We start from the raw sequence: 20,983 nt of genomic DNA on the forward strand, positions 1-20,983 counted from the left end.
CTGGGTTGCAGGCCACGTCCCGCAGTTAGGGGCATGTGAGAGGCAACTGATCAATGTTTCTTTCCCCCTCTTTCTACCTCCCTTTCCCTCTCTCTGAAAAATAAATAAAATACTTTTTAAAAGGGTAAAAAAGAAACAAAATAAGTTTAATAAACATTTACTTACATATTATCATTTCAACATGTTATCAACATAAAAATTGAGTCATTTTACATTCTTTTTCATACTAAGTCTTTGAGGTTATAGCTTATCTCAATTCCAGCTAGTCACATTTCAAGTGTTCAGTAGCCACATGTGGTTAGTGGATACTGTACTGGATAGCACAGGTTTAGAGCCATGCCAGAGTGGTTCATGAACAAAAACAATCAACATGCATATTATTAGAGTTACTCAGAGCACAACGCAGTATAAATTAGTTCAGTTTGTTTCATGTAAAGTAATTACTTCTAGTGTCTTCTAAAACAGTTTTTGTTTTAAAGAAAGGGTGAAGGGGATTAAGAAATACAAACTGCCAGTTACAAAATAAGTCACGGGGATATGATGTATATACGCAATAATATCATAATAACTGTGTACTGGTTACTAGATTTACTGTGGTGATCACTTCATAAAGTGCATAAATGTCTAATCACCATGTTGTACAGTAAACCTAATATTGTATGCCAACTATAATTTTTTTAAAAATTCAGTGAACAATTGAAGAGTTGATTGTTTTAAAAAGCCGAATGAAGTACTCAAGTCAGACCATTTCTTATTGCCTTTTATTCTTTTATGATTATTCCTTTTTAATTTGACAATAAATCAAATATGTGCACTCCCATCAGACATTGAACATACCTCTATTATAGTACTTATGATAAATTATATTTTACACTTATTTATCAGTCTCCAACATAAAGTAATGAGCTCTGAGGACGGGGCTAAATTTCTGTCATCATGAGGACATAGCATCCAGTGTATGGGACATACTGAATAAATGCTCAGTGTTGAATATATAAATAAATGAGACCTCAAGATGGAGAGATGTGCATTCCAAATCTTCACCTTGTCAAAGTATGACATGACAGCATGAAATGTTCCAAATATAACTTTAAACTAGGTATTTAACATTTAACCAAAGCACTATGACATATCATGGCAGTATGAACTCAGCTGAATACTCTAAAAACTTTCTAATGGGTCCATGTACATTTAGTAAGTGGACTTTTTTTTTCTAACTCTAGACATGAGTATTTGATGTGCAGGATCATGAAATGTCCCACAGTATTCTCTACTGTGCTCCAGCAGCCTTGTACAGTAGCTACAGAGTCGGGGGAAAAAATGACTTTCACCCCACCTAAATGTGCCAGCTATCTTAAATCTCAAAGAAATATACAGATGTGTTTTTTGTTTTGCAAGTAGTGCTGAAACAGCCCAAGTTTCCAAGTGAATGTATCTGACAACAAAAGGCACTGAAAATTACTAACTTTTTTTAAACAGAGAAAAAGGATTCTCTGTGTTATAATAGCCCATTATATAAATATTACCCTAAAAAATTATACCTAAACTTTACCCTACTAAAAACATGAAATATTCACATTTCATCAGTTATTAGTTATTTGTTATAAAGAGTAAAATGACAGTGTGAACCACATGTGACTAAAAATATGGCAAATAATATGTTTGGTCTTCATGTTTTCCATCAAGATTTTATTGTAGAGCAAACAGAAAATAATGTATTGGGTTGGCCAGAAAGCCCATTTTGTTTTTTCCATAAAATAAAAGACACATTTTTCATTTTCACCAATAACTTTATTGCTTTGGATATTTTCAGTTTGTCGGCTCTCTCCTGCTATTGGCGTCTAGTGGGTGGAGGCCAGGGGTGCTGCTAAACAGCTTTCAATGTATAACATAGCCCAAGAGCAAAGCATTATTTGGCCAAAATATCAATAGTACCAAGAAACTTCACAAACCACTTCTGACACACTGGATCAGCCACAGCACCTTCTTCACACACTGTACAAATCTTTTTCTGTGTTTCAGTTGTGTTTTTTACCTTTCTCCAAATAATAAAGCCTAATACACCAAAAATGTGCATTTTCTTCCATTTTCAATATTAAAATGGCTGCACAAAAATTCACCAATTTTGACGTTTTAAAAATGCATGCTGATATGACAGCTGTCACAATACAATCTAACAAAATTGTTTCGAGTAATGTTAAAGACAGCTAAGTGCTACTAGAGCCATTGTATGAAAAAAACTAAACAGACTTTTTTGCCAGCCCAATAAATTGTGTGAGGTGAGTTCATTTTTTCAGATGCTTGTGATTTTTTCTTCCCATAGTTATGTGTTACAAATCTTTTCTCATTGTGCTAAAGGAGTAAACAGAATGTTTTGATTTGGCTCATTATAACTTAGTTATGGTTGCTCATCTTTTCTTTCTGATGTATGCCTGTGGGAGGGATAACATAAAAGGCAAGGCAATTTTCTAAAATGATTTCTGAAGGTTTATGGAACATTTTTGCATATGTTTGCTCTTGAAAAAATATAATCTACGTCTTGATTAGCTTAATGAAAAGTGAAAAGTTTAGTCTCTTCATGAGCTAGTTATTGGTAGGTATTTCTATGAAAAGACTTTCATTCTTGAGAGAATTCTTAAAATATAAGACAGTCTTATAAGCTCAGTTTTTTTCTTGTTAAAAGTGATTACAACTACCACAACATCAATAGATGTAATTGAGTTGCTCCCTCTTTAGTATTTTATAACAGTTTATACATTCCTCTATTTGACTTATTGTAGTATATATTTGTATATCCTTATTCATCTATTCAGTTATAAACTCCTTAAGGGCAGGGTAATTCTACTGAACTAGCATTAATTGGACACTACCGTGTACTTGGTACCTTGCCATTGAGAGTTTGGATAGACAAGTAATAGATAAATTTTAATAGAGTATAATACACTGTATAATAGAGCTGATACCAAAATGTCAGAGAAACAGAGCTGGATTCAACTCATAGTTGTAAGAGTGTCTCAAAGTGTCCTAGAGGGACTGATACTTCACCCAGTTCCTGATGGATAAAATAGGTGTTTTGCAGGCATACTATTGCCTGTCTTTTCTTCAAACTTTCAATAATACCCACCATCTATTTTGCACATCTCAATTCTGATAGCTTTCAGCTGTTGGCAAAAAAATTATAATCATCATCATCATCATCAAACAGTAGTATAGAATGTGCCTATTACAAAAATTGGGTATCTGGCCTCAGTTTTTAAATGCTTTTACATATTCCTTCTTTGTGGAATATATATTTTTCCTTTACTGCTTATTACAATATGCTTTGCTATCTTTTAAACTTTAGTTCCAGTATTACCTTGTTAATGAAGATTTCCGTGATCTTCATGGAGCTATATATAATCTCCATGGTCACATCAGTCACAGTGAATTGTGATCATTTATTAGAGTCTGTTTTATACTAGACAACTCTCTGAGGATCTGATTTATATACTCTTTATCTTATATTCCCAGCATAGTTGGGACACAGTACAAATACATTTTTTTGTGTGTGATCTTATCCACTCCCAAATTTTCAACTACTAAATAGGTTTTAATAACTGGCACACAATTACAACATTGTGTTTGAATATTGGGGAGGGGGTGATTTTGATGAGCAGGATCAGAGAATACTGGATTTTGAAAACGTAGTATACTTCATTATGTGAGGACCCAGGGATTGTGGGAAGAACATTCAAGCATTGGAAGCAACATATACAAAGTCACAGTGGTGGGAGAAAACCTAGTTTTATTAGAAACGGAAAAGTGTGGTATGCCTAGTGAAAAAGAAAAAAGAAAAGGTGCGTTCAGGGAAGATGATACCTGGAAAAGGGAGTGAGAGGTCAAATTATGAAAGACTTATGCCATGTGTCTTAGTCCACTTGGGCTGCTATAACAAAAAGCCTAGATTGAATGGCATTTCTAACAGTTATGGAGACTGGAAAGTCCAAGATCAAAGTACCTGATGATTTGATATCTGGTGAGGTGTGCTTCCTGATTCATAGATAGCTGATTTTTTGCTGGAACCTCACATGGTGCAAGAACCGACACAACTCTTTGAGATCTCTTTTTGTAAGCCCACTAATCCCATGCATGAGGACTCTGTCCTTATGACCTGCTCACTTCCCTAAGGCCCCACCTCCTAATAGTATCACATTGAGAATTAGATTTCAACATATGAATTGGGGAGGCACAAACATTCACTCTAGCACCGTGCAAAGGGGAGCCATTGAAAGCAAATGAAAATTAGGTTTTTATTTTTAAGAGAGATCTATGGTAGCAGATTTAAAGAAGGGTTGGAGGATAGCCAATAAGAATTAAAAAAGAGGACATCTTTTTCTAAGAGACAGGAGTTAAGGATAGTTTACATCATAGTTAAGTTTAAGAGTGAAGGAGCAAAATATTTGCACTCTGAGATCAGGAAAGGGTATCTGTTGACAATGATGGAGAATATGGCATGTATAGAGAGTAGTTAATGTTTACAATAACTGGCTTAGGAAATGTGACAGGGAAATGACTAGAGTTAAATAAAACATTACTGAACATTGGAGAAGGTCCAGTTAAGATTGTAAAATGTGAATTTATTGTGGTATTAGCTAACATATTTAATAACAAAATATTTTAAAATTAGAAAACAAGACTAAATATGCAGCTGGATTCATCCACTGTCAGGGACTGAGTGACAACGTGAAAAAGGGTTTTAGGAAGCTTGCTGAAATCAGTGATCATTTTATTCAGAGTAGGTAGGGATGAAATGAATCATGGAGAAGGCTAATAGATTGAGAAGGAAGAAGTTGAAAGACTAGAGGTTTCAATGAGGTTAAAAATTGTTCAATAATAAAGAAATAAAATATATGATAGAAAACTGGTCAGAAACTAATTTCCAAATTTAAGCTTTTGACCATGGAGCAGTTCTACATGACCATGGGGCCCTGGCATGATTGTGTATTGGATTATTAGAGGACAGTAGAGAATTATTTATTAAAAGTCAGGGAATGTGAAGCCAAGTTATTAACCACTTTGTGTAGATTCGTAATTCAGGTTGATAGCAAGTGTTGGAGGGGAGGGAAAACTTGAGAGCAAGCTCCAGTCTATTTTGATGGTTGTTAGAATACTAGTGATGAGAATGGGGCAAATAGAATGTCACCTGATGGTAGGGAAATGAGAAATTGTTCTTGAGTGAAGCCAAAGGACAAATGGTTTACAAAAGATATTTTCAGCTAAGAAAATACCAACCCAAGCTCCAAGCTCTGTGTCTTGGGGGTAGAAGGTAAAGAAGAGAGAGCTGAGTGCTGTTTGAGAGCAGTGCAAGGAGGAAGATAGAGTTTTGGGAGTGGCCGGCATTTGTTTACAATAGTTTAGAGATCCAACGGGCACAGTAAAAAGGTGTTCACAACTAGGTCTAGGGAGGGTATCAACGGATGGGAAAGTTCTTTAACTGACCAGCTCACAGTTATTCTTGTTCCAATTTGTCTGTACGGCTTGGGAGATTATGATCTATATTCTCACTTATGATCTTTTCTCATCCTCTCTTCTTAAGAGAGTGAATTCTTTTTTGACTAATATTTTCTCTATTCTCCTGAAGTAGGTACTGTTAACAGAACCTCCTTCACACTTTTTCCCTTATCATTTCTGTGAAACCCTGCTTTCTCACTTACCTTTCCCCCTGTTGGTTTTGTAGAATTTAAATTTGGTATTTGTCTTAGGTATTACATGGAGACCTAAGCTATTGCTCTAGTACCATTATATTTTGTAAATCTAGGACCAATTTGAAAACCTTTCAGCATTCATTTTAGGGTGCTACATATTATCATTCTTTTTTTTTCAATTGTTTTATTTATTTTCTATTTTTTTAATTTTAATTTTTGTTTAAGTAGTTTTCTGCCTTTTACCCCCATCCAAGCCCACCCTCCAGCCTTTCCCACCTCCCTCCTGTCTCCAACCACCCCCTTGTTATTGTCCTTGTGTCCTTTTACTAGTTCTTTTAAACCCTTCCCCTGAAATTCTCTCCCCTCTCCCCTCTGGTCTTATATATTACTATTCTGCAGTCTGTATAGGGCATTATACCTATCTAACATCTCCAAACATCTCTAAATTGGGGGGTCAAGGTCATTTTGCCAGTTCTTTTAGGTTCCTAGACACAATTCCAATGTGTAGGAGGAGGGGGATTTCCTCACACCAATAATAAGCAATGCTCTGGACACTAGGTGGGTGTCCTCACAATTCAACTTAATTCTGACACTGTCTGCCCAAAGACAGCATCAAATTCCACAGGCCAAAGTTCAGACCCGCAAGACTGCTTCTGTCCCCATGTGAGATGCCATCACAAGCTCCTGCTGTTACTTGTCCTTTGTCCAGTTGTCTATAAATTGTAGGTTCCAGTGATACTGTAAGCTATTTAACTGTTTTTTTGCCAGGCTTACAGTAGTGTCAGTTTTAAGTAACTGCTTTCTCTTTTTTTGTCTGTGTACCCTTTTGTTTTCCTGAAAAAAGTAAGTTTTGTATCACATTGACTTTTTTACGTAGAGTTATTTATTTCCTTAAATGGGTTCCCCGAATCACTCCTTTTTTAAAGGTGCTCCATTGGGAAATAATTTGTTTATTTGAGAAACAGTATATATTCCTGAAGGCTTAAAGTAAACATAAATAAATTAAGGTCTTCAAAGAATCCTGCTGAATTCTAGTGCCAAATCTTTGTAGCTTTCTTTACTTCATATTTTTACCCCAAGTTATTTCACAGTAGGATGGAGATGGGTCTTTTCCTAAAAATACTCCTTCACTGTGTTTTATGGTATTCTCATTCTTTTGGTATGAAGTGAAGAAATCCATATTTACTATAGAAATTCTCAGTAATTACTTTGAACTTCTAGGTAAACAATTCTAGTTATATACTTGTCTTTTACCACAATCATTAACACAGTTCCTCCTAGTGCTTATTTTCTTAGTAAATATCTTTCCTTTATTTTTTTGACCATATAGATCTTAATTTTTTAATAAGACTTTATGGCCTAGTTACTGATAATTTCAAAGAAAATAGTCAAACTAACAGATCTCATTGCTTATTCTAGTTATGATTTCCAAGCACATAACTTCTCCGACTCCCACAGCTTACATTATCCCTGGAATTGAAATGACTGCAAGGCTATCAGAATCACTTGTAATTTTATGAAATGACTCTCATAACTTAATCTTTTAGTAAGACCTGTTTCTGATAGTGTATCATTGTGTAAAATGGGTTCTTGTTCTGCCCTCTTTATTTTCATACCTGCATACAATCCTTTTCCCCTCTGCAAGTTATGTTCCTTTTATTTGCTTAAAATCCTTGTTGGGGATGAAAAAGGGTCTCAAGTGACAGAAACATTTATCTCCCCTGCCCATTTTTATATACTTCAATTTTTTTCTAGAAACATTAATTTTTCATTTGTCTTGCCCTTATTTTAATTGTATACCCGGAATATTTTTTTTATGTGTTGTAAATCTATTTTAAACCTGCTTCACAGTCTTTGTACTCATTTCCTATTCTCTTCTTCAATCACTGCCTCAATTTACCTATCACAAAATACTATGCATCTCTTTATTATCCATTTGCCTCTCTGTAGTTCCTACTTCTGTAGAATATGTTGTATAGATCTTTTTCACAGCATAACTTGGCAAATTGAATCAAGGTATTCTCATCACCATATAGCTTCTAAATAACAGTTATGGTAGGAAAAGCAGTGGACTAGTAATCAGGAAAGCTAGATTCTTGTTTTTTTCCCCAGTATAATCTTATGCCCTTATTTGTGATATGAGGAGAGCATGAATTAATCATGTTTACCTCACATGACCTCTTTTCAAAATGAAGAGATAATATGTTTGAAACTGTTTTGAAAATTTTTTAAAATGCTTTTGATATAAATTTAAGATAGAGATTTTATAGTAGGCAAATATCAGTCAGATACCTTTAACTGATGACACTGAATCTAAATAGGAATTAGCTAAAGTGGTGGGTGGGGGTGGGATTTCAGATGCAGAACATTTATAGTAAGGAAGTACAAAGTAAGATGAGGAATTTAAATTACTATAAGTATTTTAGTGTGGCTAAAGTGTAGGTTGTCCAAAGAGGAATATCAGGAGATGGGGTTGGGAAATATTATGGATATGCCTGAGTGTTTAATTAAAAGTTATGGAGAGAGGCCAGATGGAGGCTGAGGAGGAGGAAGCTACATTAACCTCCTCCCAGGAACAAACTGGCATTACAACTAAATCCTGAGTAACCAACTGAACACTAGCTGGAGAGAAGCCTTATAGCCAAGGACTTCTGGAAGAAACCACACACTACCACAATGAGACTGGCAGCAAATATGGAGGTGAGAGAGGGCTGGCTGGGCCCCTGTGGAAGGCAGCTGAAGTACGAGAATATTTCAGTGGCTGGGTGGGTCCCCCTGAGAAGTGTGGCGTCTAAACCCCAAGCTGGACTCCCCAGCCTATAGCACCAGAGTCAGGAAAGGAACCCAAGAAACATCTTGCTTTGAAAAGCACTGGGGCTGTATCCACCAGGGAGAGGTGGCTAGAGACACAGTGATCTCTTTTTACTAGAGCCTGTTAAATGGTCGACACACAAAATTTCATTTGCATCCACTTACCCTGGGTGCCAGCAGAGGGGAGGGCAAGGTGAAATAGAGACATGTGAGGAGAGTCTAGGGAATGAACAGAAGGGTCAGCATTCAGGATCCCTGTGCTGAGTCATTCCCTATAGTGCAGAGGCCATCTTTCTTGGGCAGAGCAGTCCCCTCCACGTGACATCAGCTTGGGGAAAAGCAATAGCTCCTTCTGCAGAAATACCATTTGCCCCACCCTGTAGAGCTTAAGTCTAGCTGCTGAGGAGTACAGCTAGAGGTTATTTCAGCTAGAGGTGATTAAACCTAACAGAAAGCCTACAGGTGAAGATAAGTCTCTGGGAGGTCTGAGACTTTGGTGGACTTTCCCACAGACAGTGCTAGTAAAAGCTGACCTTGTGCACTACTTTGTTCTTTCTGTACACACTGAGGCCCAGCAAGGGAGCCACAAACTATGGATTGCTGCTAGTTCCAAATAGGTGGTTCAGGGCCAGTCACAAGCAACATCTGACACAGGCCTGAACTGAAGTCTTTGCAGATCTACATTATGTGTAGAAACAAACACAAAGAGGCAGGCAAAATAGGAAGACAAAGAAACAGGCCCCCAAAAGAAGAACAAGAGAATTCCCTGAAGGAGAACTAAATGAAATGAAGGCATGCCATTTATCAGAGAATTTAGAGTAATGATTTTAAGGATGCTCAATCACATGAAAAAAGACATAGAAACCATAAAAAAAGACCAGTCAAAAATAAAGACTGCAATGTCTGAAATAAATGATGCACTGGAAAGAATAAACAGTAGGTTAGAGGAAGCAGAGGATCAAATCAGTGATTTGGAAGACAAGGTAGGAAAAAACACCCAAGCAGAGAAGGAAAAAGAATTAAAGAAATGAGGAAAGTTTAAGAAACTTTTGGGACAAACATGAAGCATAATATCTTTGTCATGGAAACACTAGAAGGAGAAGAGAGTGAGTGAACAAAAGATTGAGAACTATTTGAAGAAATATTGACTGGAAACTTCCCTAACTTAGTAAAGGAAAAAGACACAGAAGTCCAGGAATCTCAGAGAGTCCCAAACAAGATGCACAACCCAAACAAAGAGTCCCACTCCCAGACACATCATAATTAAATGTCAAAGATTAAAGACAAGAGAATTTAAAGAGCTGCAAGACAAAAGCAGTTAGTTGCTTACAAGGGAGGTCACATTAGACTGTCATCTGATATCACAACAGAAACATTTAAAGCCAGAAGGGATTGACATGAAATACTCAAGGTGATGAACATCAAGCACCTTAACCAAGACTACTTTACCCATAAGGCTATCATTTAAAATTGAAGGAGAAATAGAGCTTTCCTGACAGAAGAAGCAAAAGGGAGTTATCACCAAACCAGTACCAATGTTAAAGGGCTTGCTTTAAGAAAAAAAAAGAGAAAGAGAGAAAAACAGAAGAAAACAGTTAAAAAATAAAATGGCAATAACTATCTATCAATAACCACTTTAAATGTGAATGGTTTAAATACTCTAATCAAAAGACATAGGGTAGCTCAGTGGGTAAGAAAACAAGACCCATATATATGCTGTCCTCAGGAGACTTACCTCAGAATGAAAATACAGACCAAAAGGAAAGTGACAGAAAAAGATATTTCATGCAAGTGGAAAGGACAAAATAAGCTGGGGTAGCAGTACATATACCTGACAGAAGACTTTAAAACCAAGGCCAATAGTAAAAGTCAAAGAAAAACACTGCATAATGATAAAGGGAACAATCCAAGAGGATATAACCTTAGTAAACATTTATACACCTAACATAGGAGGACCTAAATATATATGGCAAATTTTGATGGACATAAAGGGAGAGATCAACAGAAGTAACAGTCATAGTAGGGGGTTTTAACACCCCTTTGACTTTGATGAATAGATCTTCCGGACAGAGAATCAACAGGGAGACAGTGGCCTTGAAAGACACACTAAAACAAATGGATTTAATTGATTTCTACAGAGCATTTCATCCCAAAGCAGGAGAATACACATTCTTTTCAAGTTCCCATGGAACATTTTCTAGGATAGACCGTATGTTAGGACACAAAACATGTCTCAAGGATGAAATCATAACTAGCATCTTCCCTGGAACTAGAAATCAATCAGAAGAAGAAATCTGAAAAATATACAAAGATATGCAAGCTAAAAAAATTGTTAATAAACAATGAATGGGTCATCATTGAGATCAAGGAAGAAATCAAGATACCTTGAATCAAATGAAAATGAGAACACAACAACTCAAAATCTGCGGGACCCAGGGAAAGCAATTCTAGTAGGGAAATTCATAGTATTATAGGCCTATCTCAAAAACAAAACAAAAAATTCAAATAAACAATCTAACTTTATACCTAAAGGAACTTGAAAAAAGAACAACAAAGTCCAAAGTGAGTAGAGGAAAGAATAATAAAGATCAGAGCAGAAATAAATGAAATAGAGTCTAAAATAAGATACGAAAGATCAATGAATACGACAGTGGGATCTTTTAAAAGATAAATAACATTTTTTTAAAGATTTTATTTATTTATTTTTAGAGTGGGAAAGGAGGGAGATAGAGAGAGAGAGAGAAACATCAATGTATGGTTGCTGGGGGTTATAGCCTGCAACCCAGGCATGTACCCTGGCTGGGAATCGAACCTGCGGCACTTTGGTTCGCAGCCCATGCTCAATCCACTGAGCTATGCCAGCCTGGAAAAAATAAATAAAATTGACAAACCTTTAACCATACTAATCACACAAAAAAGAGAAAGGATCTAAATAAACAAAATCATAAATGAAAGAGAAGAAATGACAACTGACACCAAAGAAATATAAAGGGTTGTAAGAAAATATTATAAACAACTATATGTCAACAAACTAGACAACCTGGACAAAATGGATAAGTTTCTAGAAATGTACAATCTTCCAAAACTAAATCAGGAAGAATCAGAGAATTTGAATAGATTGATCACACCCATTGAAATTGAAACAATAGGACTTCCGGCAAGATGGAGGAATAGGTGGACGCACCGTACCTCCTCGCACAACCAAGATTAGAACAACAATAATTTACAGATAGAATAACACTCAGGACTGATAGAGGATTTATCTGAATGGAAGTCGGACAGCCGAGAAGTTGAAGTAGACCCGTATATCCAGACTGGTAGGAGACGACAAGCCAGGTGGGCGCGGGGCTGGCGCGGGTCAGCGGCGCACAGAGGTCGGGGAAAATTTGGCGCGAAATCGGCGCGACAGCCATCCGGGGCGCAAGAACGCAGCGGTGATCCCTGAGTACGCAAGCTGTGGCTGGCGGACCCAGTGAGGCAGCGATTGTGGACCAGGGCAAAGCTCGCAGCCCAGGATCCCAGAGAAGAGTCTGAGCCCAGGAGAACGGAACTACCGCCATTGTTCCCTCCCGCCCCTGCCCCCGCCCCCACATATAACGTCACAATCTAGCGACTGGGGTGCCCAGCCCCGATGAACACCTAAGGCTCCGCCCCCCACCATAACAAGAGCAACCATACCGAAAAAAAAAAAAAGAGAGAGACAGGGAAAGACATAAGACATGTTTCCAACAGAACAGATCAGTCCCCCAGGACTCATCCTTTTGAGCGACCAAGAAATAGCCAATCTATCAGATGCACAGTTCAAACCACTGGTGATCAGAAAGCTCACGGAATTGGTTGGTTTTGGGCGCAATTTAGATGAAAGGATGCAGGTTACCATAAAAGAGATGCAGGAAGATACACGGAGGAGAGCCAATAGTGAAAGGAAGGAATCTGAGTCTCAAAACAATACAGTGGACCAGAAGGAAGATAGAATCAACCAAGCAGGAAAGCATGATGAAATAAGAATTCAAAAAATCGAGAAAAAGCTTAAGAGCATTCAGGACACCTTTAAACATTTCAACATCCGAATTATAGGGGTACCAGAATGGGAAGGAGAAAAGCAACAAATTGAGCACGTATTTGAACAAATAATAAAGGAGAACTTCCCCAATCTGGCAAAGGGAACAGTCTTCTAAGAAATCCAAGAAGCTCAGAGAGCCCCAAAGAAGTTGGACCCAAGAAGAAACACACCAAGGCACATCATAATTACATTAGCCAAGGTAAAAACGGAGAGAATCCTAGAAGCAGCAAGAGATAAAGGGACAGTAACCTACAAAGGAGTTCCCATCAGACTGTCAGCTGATTTCTCCAAAGAGACCTTACAGGCAAGAAGGGGCTGGAAAGAAATATTCCAAGTCATGAAAGACAAGGACCTACATCCCAGATTGCTCTATCCAGCAAAGCTCTCATTTAGAATGGAAGGGCAGATAAAGTGCTTTTCAGATAAGGTCAAGTTAAAGGAGTTCATCATCACCAAGCCCTTATTTTATGAAATGCTAAAGGGACTTATCTAAGAAAAGAAGATAAAGAAAAGACATGTATAGTAAAAGGACAGCAAACTCACAATTTTTAACAACCACACCTAAAGCAAAACCAAAAGAAACTAAGTAAACAACTAGAACAGGAACAGAACCACTGAAATGGAAGGCACATGGAGGACTAGCAGCAGCGGGGTGGGAGGAGGAGAGAGGGGGAAAAGGTATAGAGAATAAGTAGCATAGAATGTAGGTTGAAAATAGATAGGGGGAGGGCAAGAATAGTACGGGAAATGTAGAAGCTAAAGAACTCATAAGTATGACACATGGACATGAACTAAAGGGGGGGAACGTGGGTGGGAAAAGGGGTACAGGGTGGAGGGGAGAGAAGGGGGAAATGGAACAACTGTAATAGCATCATCAGTAAAATATATTAAAATTTTTTAAAAAAATATTTATGCTAAAAAAAAAGAAATTGGAACAATAATCAAAAAACTCCCAACAAACAAAAGCCCTTGACCAGATGGTTCTTCTCAAGTGAATTTTACCAAACATTCCAAGAAGAACAACACCTCTCCTTCTCAAACTATTACATAAAATTCAAGAGGAAGGAAGACTTCCAAGCTCATTTCATGGGGCCAGTATTATCCTGATTCCAAAACCAGATAAAGACACTACAAGGAGAATTATAGGCTAATATTCCTGATCAACATAACCCTCAACAAAATATTAGCAGCCGGAATACAGCAATACATCAAAAAGGTCACACCATTATCCAGTGGGATTTATTCTGGGAATGCAACATCTGCAAATCAATAAATGTGATACCACATAAGCAAGATAAAGGATAAAAACCACATGATCATGTCAATAGATGCAGGAAAACCATTTGATAAAATCCAGCAGCCATTTATGATAACTCCCAGCACAGTGGGAATAGAGGGAAGATACCTAAACATAATAAAGTCTGTGACAAACTTATCACCAGCATCATATTTAATGGCCCAAAACTGCAATTGTTCCCTGTGAAAGTGGGAACAAGACAGGGGTTTCCACTTTCACCTCTCTTAGTCAACATAGTGTTGGAAGTCCTAGCCACAGCAATCAGACAAGAAGAAGAAATAAAAAGCATCCAAAATGGAAAGGAAGAAGTAATACTGTCTTTATTTGCAAAGCACATGATATTCTACGTACAGAACCCCAGAGATTCCAACAAGATACTACTAGAACTGGTAAGTAAATTCAGCAAAGTAGTAGGATACAAAATTAACATCCAGAAATCAGTTGCATTTTTATATGCCAATAATGAACTAAGAGAAAGGGGGATTAAGAAAACAATCCCGGCCCTGGCTGGCGTAGCTCAGTGGATTGAGCTCGGGCTGCAAACTAAAGTGCCGCAGGTTCGATTCCCAGCCAGGGTACATGCTTGGGTTGCAGGCCATAACCCCCAGCAACCGCACATTGATGTTTCTTTCTCTCTCTCCCTCTCCCTCTCCCTCTCCCTCTCCCTCTCCCTCTCCCCCTCCCTCTCCGCTCTCTAAAAGTGAATAAATTAAAAAAAAAAGCAGTGATGTGTAGAAAAAAAAAAATCCCATTCATAAATGCTTCAAAAATAATAAAATACCTAGAAATAAATTTAACTAGGGATGTAACTGAACTGTACTTGGAAAATTATAATAAGACACTGAAGAAAGAAATCGAAGAAGGTACAAATATTGTAAGTAGAAACACATACTGTGTTCATGGATTGGAAGAATTAACATCATTAAAATGTCCATACTACCCAAAGCAATCTATGAGTTCAGTGCAATTCCTATCAAGATACCAATGATGTATTTCACAGAACTGGAACATATATTTCAAACATTTATATGGAACCACAAAAGGCCCCACATACCATCTGTGATCTTGAGAAAGAAGAACAAAGTTGGAGGAATCAAACTTCCTAATATGAAACTATGCTATAAGGTCATAGTAATTAAAACAGCAGGGTACTGACATAAAAACAGACACATAGATCCATGGAATAGAATAGAGAGCCCAGAAACAAACCCACACCTGTATAGTCAATTAACATCCAACAGAGGAAGCAAGCACATACAATGGACTAAAGATAGTTTATTCAATCAATGGTGTTGGGAAAATTGGACAGATGTGTGCAGAAAAAGGAAAATAGAACTGACCACCTTCTTACAGCACATACAAGAATAAATTCAAAATGGATTAAACTCTTAAATGTGAGGGTCAAAACCACAAAAATCCTAGAAGAAAATTCTTCTAGGCAGTAAAATCTGAGGCATTTCTCATAGTAATATTTTATCTAATATATCTCCTCAGGAAAGGAAAAAAAAGTAAAAATAAAGAAACAGGACTACATCAAACTAAAAAGTCTTTGCGCAGCAAAGGAAACCATCAGCAAAATAAAAAGACAAACCACAGAATGGGAGGATGTATTCCGATACATCTGATAAGGGGTCAATATCCAAACTCTATAAATAAGTTATAAAACTTACACCAAAAGAACAAACAATCCAGTTAAAAAATGGCAAAGAACCTGAATAGACACTTCTCAAAAGGGGACATATAGGTGGCCAATAGACATATGAAAAGATACTCAATGTCACCATTATCTGAGAAATGCAAATTAAAATCACAATGAGATATATCCTCATACCCATCAGAATGGCTCATCAATAAATCAAACAAGTGCTCATGAGGATGTGCAGAAAAGAGAAAACTTTTGCACTGTTGGTGGGAATGCAGACTGGTATAGCCACTCTGGAGAGCACTATGGAGATACCTCAAAAAATTAAAAATGTAAGTGCCTTATGACCCAGTGATTCCACTTCTGGACTATTATCTGAAGAAACCTGAAACACATTAAAAAAACATAAGCATCCCTATGTTCATTACAGTGTTATTTACAGTTGCCAAGATGTGGAAGCAGCCCAAGTGTCCATCAGCAGATTAGTAGATGAAACAACTGTGGGACATTTACACAATGAAATACTATTCGGCCCTAAAAAAGAAGAAAAATTTTATCCCTTGCTACAGCGTGGATGGCCCTGGAGAATAATATGCTATGTGAAATAAGCTGGTCAGACAAATACCAGATGATTTCACACATATTTGGAGTCTTGTGAACAAACTGATCTAACAAGCTAGAGACAGACTCATAGACAGAGAGCAAGCTGACAGCTCAGTGGTGGGTGGGGCAGTTAGCAGGTGGAGGGATTGAGCAAAAAGGAAAAAGGACTCTTGGACATGGACAACAGTGTAGTGATTGTGGGAGAGAGGAATAAATGGTAATGGAACAATACAAAAAAGAATAAGATAATTTTAAAAAAGTTATGGAGAATCATTTAAAGATGTAAAAAAGAAAGGATATAAAATTTGCATTTTCTGAAGTTTATTCTGATATCTTTATGGATAACTGATCAGGGCAGTGGGAAGGCTGGAGTTAGGGAGACTCTTCAGGAGGCCATTGCATTTAATAATGGTCAGAACTGAGAACCTGATATAACAGGAATGTAGAAAGGGAAGGTAGATGTACAAGATGCTAATGAGGTGGAATCTGTGGAACCTCCATTCTGATTACATGTGGGTGGTAGAAAGGCATTTGCTAAATGAGAAAAAATTGTAGCCCTCTAGGATTTTTGGCTTTGATGGAGTCCCTGCCTGTTACTGAAATAGAAACTAGGATGGCTTTAAAAGTAAAGTTCTATTTGGTGAATGTGAAATGTGTTTATAAGATACACACACACACACGTGCATGCACACATGCATGCACACTCCCTTTGTTTTCAGTTGGATAAAAGGAGAGAAGATTTGGGGCTTGTTCATGTGGTAGTAAATGAAGTTATGAATTTCGATCAGGTTGTCTGAGCACAAGGCTACATCACTTGTTACACAATGTTCTAAAAATTTACCCCTTGAGAAATACATAGTTCCCAGAAATACAGATACGCACAGCCCTTGAGTCATATTCCTGATTGTTGCAGTCCATCCCAACTCCAAGTTTCCTTTTCACAATCTGTTGTCAGGTTTCCTTGGACATGGAATATAAAGATACCGGTTCTTTACTTTAAGTGAAACTTTAAGTGAAACTTTAAACTTTAAATATTGTTTTATTACTTTAAAAATACTATCAGTCTATCCAAATACATTTTTATTCTAAGAGGATCATAGTAATAACAGTCATTAGTTTTGTTTTTCTAACTTGGAGTTTAAGTTGATTATCAACTGCTTTTTATTAATTTATCCTCACGAAGCCTATATGCTAACATAACATCATAAGTTCAGCTTATTGTAGTAGCATATTTGAAAACCCCATCTTGGTATTTAACCATGAAGCCAGTTATTTTAATGTATTTATTTGGCAATTTTGTTGGGAACTTCAGCCTTAAATTATGAGTTATTCTCACTCTGCCTGTTTCCTCTGTTCCACCAGGTTATTGGCCTTGAGAAGTTCTATGAGTTGTGCTTTAACCTCTCCTCCCCATAATACATTGTGGCCTAGCTTCTTGATTTACTCTTTTTTCAAGTTTCTCTGACCTGATTGCCCAGTTTTCTTTTTCTGTCACTGGCAGTTTCATAACTAAACTGCCTGTTGCCATCAGGGGGCCAGGACCGTGGACCTAGGACTGTAAGGACAGAACGAGCACTTTCAGCACTCCTAGAGCTACTGTGATGGCTGTGAGTCCTGCAGGAGGTCCTCCTACAGATGTTATTTTAGACTTGCAGTTGCCTATCATACAAGGGGGACCCAAAAAAACCCCGGAATTTATTTATAAAAAAGTGCATATTCTTACATGTTTAAACTTCAGTCACCTTCAAGTACTCTCCATTTGATGAAATACACCTATTGAGATTTCTTTTTTCCACTGCTCAAAACAGTTTTTGAACTCATCAGTTTCGATGCCTTTTAGTGGTTCTGCCATTTTTTGTGTCACCTCTTCCACACCAGCAAAACATTTCCCTTTGAGGACTTTTTCCATCTGGGGAAAGAAAATAAAGTTACTTGGGGCGGGATTGGGTGAATAGGAAGGGTGGGCATGGGGGTCAGGCCATTTTGGTCAAAAACTGCTGAATACTCAGGGCAGTGTGGGCAGGTGCTCCCCTAAATCACCCATGATGAAATGAGCAAATGTATTGAGTCTTCAAAAAAAATTTCTCTGAAGCTGATGCAGCCTCTCACAACAATGCCAATTAATACACTTATACAGATGGGCTCCTAGAGCACTCACCTAGTGGGGGAAGCCAGCACTACAAGGTTCTTATTCTCCAGAAGATAATTCTGGGTCTTGGGTGCATCCCCCCTCCTGTATGGGTCCTTTAACATTCAAGGGTTGCCAGCCACCTGCAATTTGTAGGCATACTCAAGACACTTTTTATGATCACAGCTACATGTGAAGGGGGACAAATATATTAAATTGATTCCTACAAACATTTGAAAGGAGTGTAGTTAAAATGTCTATTGTATTCTGGCTAAAGTAATGGAAATCCTACCTTTTCTTACAACTCCTGAGCCCAGTGCATGATTTTTTTTTGTAAGTAGCTCTTCTTCATTTAGACCTGCAAACGCGAACTGCTGACTACTTCTTAATGCTCTTTTAAAATCATTTCAAGGGTGCTGATATCTGAGAACATTTTTTCGTTTCACAGATAACTATGTGTGGGAAATGCAGTAGAATGCTAGTGCAGAAAGTATATGTGAAATGAGGCTGAAATTTTGTAATTATTTAAGGACTTTTTTTTTAGTGATAAGCAATATTTGGTTCTTTATGTTTTTATGTCACAGGAAAGAAGATAATTCCCAGTTGTTTAATTTAAATTCTAAACCTACATAGAAATCCACATGCTAACAGGTAAATGGAATTCCTGTTAGATTTTTCTAAATTCATATTTATATCAGAAACCAGATTATATTTATTCCGTTTATCTCTCAGACAGTAGCTTAAAAAATACTATTCCCAGACTCTTGATTCAGCTTAGTATGACTATTCTTCCAATTCCTTGGATTATAATCTGTGGAAAGTCTGAGCAGAGTACAACAGTTTTGTATTAATTTTTTTCCTTTTGCCCCTCACATTCAGCTCTGAAGTTAAGCCATTCTTTCAATTACAGTGAAAATGAGGCATGCATGGGTGATTTGCAGTTAACCACTAGTCTCCATGCACACAAATGCCTCGGCTTCACATCTAATTGTGATTCATGCCTTATGCCATACTCTTGCTCTTTTGTCCCAGTACCAACAGATGGTGGGACAAGACCCCTGGGGCAGTCTGCTTCACTGTTGTTCTAAGGTTGTACATCTTCTGGTAGCAATGGTCAGAAAAGGAAGGATTTTAATATGGGAAATTGGCTTGAGTTCTTTTTGGCTTCTTGTTTAAAAAATAATTAATGGAAATTTGGTATCAAGTTTTCAGGTGGTACCTTAAAAACTTATTTTTTAATCCATGAAGAAGCAAAAAGCAAAGACATTTTATATGTTATAAATGGACCTGCTGAAAAGACACCTTTATGTCCCCATCACATGTACATTACATTCGTGATCATCTGAATTGCATGAAACCTAGTAAGTGACAGTGTACAAAAGGACAGGTTTCATCTATTTATGCTTGTTTTCTGTTCTAAAAAAATACCACAGGTTGCCAGGTGATAGAGATGTCAGTTTGTTGGCTTAATAGAATCTGAAGTTGCTGTTTATGCTCTGTGATTAGTATGATTGGTGACATTAGACAGGTTTACTTCATCTTTCTGGGCTAATAAATAAGACTTTCAAAGTATCTCCAAAGTGTCTTTTTTATTATAGTACATAAAATGTTAGAAGCTGAGCCCTGGCTAGTGTGGCTCAGTGAATTGAGTGCCAGCCTGGTTTGCAGGTTCGATTCCTGTCAGGGCATATGCCTTGGTTGCAGGCCAGGTCCCCAGTAGGGGGCACGGGAGAGGCAACCACACATTAATGTTTCTCCCCCTCTCTTTTCCCCTCCCTTCCCCTCTCTCTAAAAATAAATAATTAAAATCTTTAAAAAATGTTACAAGCTGAAGTAGTACTAGCTATGTGAAAATGCACTGTGCTTATGGTAGAAAGGAAATGCATGAGTAGAGTTTCATCATTGAATAATCTTGGTTATTTGATCTGTAGCTACCAGTGTGTCATAGATATACATACATACATATATATAAACTAATTACCAATTACTTTTTTTAAGATAATAAATACATAGAAGTATAATTACCCATATACTTTTCTATTGCTTCAGCCATTTGACAACTCTAGCTTCTCGTGATGTTAAGAGAGTGTGATGGTTCTGTCACCCTGGGTAGACAAGCTGTGTACAGAGCCGTGGTTTTTAACTTCTTGACCAGAACCTACGGTTAGAAATACATTTCACATACAGTAGGCATGTATATAGTTACATACGCAGGTGCATATACATAATTCAAACAGTTTCACTAACAGTGAAACTTTCCCCTCATCCTGAGCAAAATTTTTCCTGTTCTTTTGTTGTTGTACATGTTAATTTTATTCTCTTTTTAAGAAATTGCTGGTTCTTGGCCAAATGTGTTTCAGAGTTTCTGATGGATCAGTACCCACAGTTTGAAAAACACTGCACTATTCTGCACTTACTGTAAACAAATACATTTATTTTTTGGAGACTTTCTCAAATTATTCTATTAAAAGTTATTTTCTTACTCTACTGGTCACATTGGCTACTATTCACTTAACAAGAAATCTAAATTTAGTGTTCTCTCTTGTTTATGTGTATAGCCAAAGGATGTAAAGGATATAGAGCCTCTATACATAAAAACAAATTTAAATTGAATGTTTTAATGAACTGCATAACTATCTTTAAACATATACCCATGCCTCTTTATTATTTAGAACCAAATAGTAATTTCGTTTTATTTTCTTGAGCTTGTCTTAAGTCCATCATTACTACAGGTGTTCCTGTTATCTTTTTTTAA

The 20,983-nt window shown here is 37.1% G+C and overlaps 1 protein-coding gene across 4 annotated transcripts in view; it reads left to right on the forward strand.

The window, feature by feature from the left end:
- RAP1GDS1 (Rap1 GTPase-GDP dissociation stimulator 1) overlaps positions 1-20,983 on the forward strand; it is a 148,263-nt gene that overhangs the window by 35,507 nt on the left and 91,773 nt on the right. The gene's annotated exons all lie outside the window — the stretch shown is intronic.

This window comes from Phyllostomus hastatus, unplaced genomic scaffold (assembly GCF_019186645.2).
Source record: "Phyllostomus hastatus isolate PE091 unplaced genomic scaffold, TTU_PhHast_1.1 phas_scaffold_39, whole genome shotgun sequence".
Classification (NCBI taxonomy): Eukaryota; Metazoa; Chordata; class Mammalia; order Chiroptera; family Phyllostomidae; genus Phyllostomus; species Phyllostomus hastatus.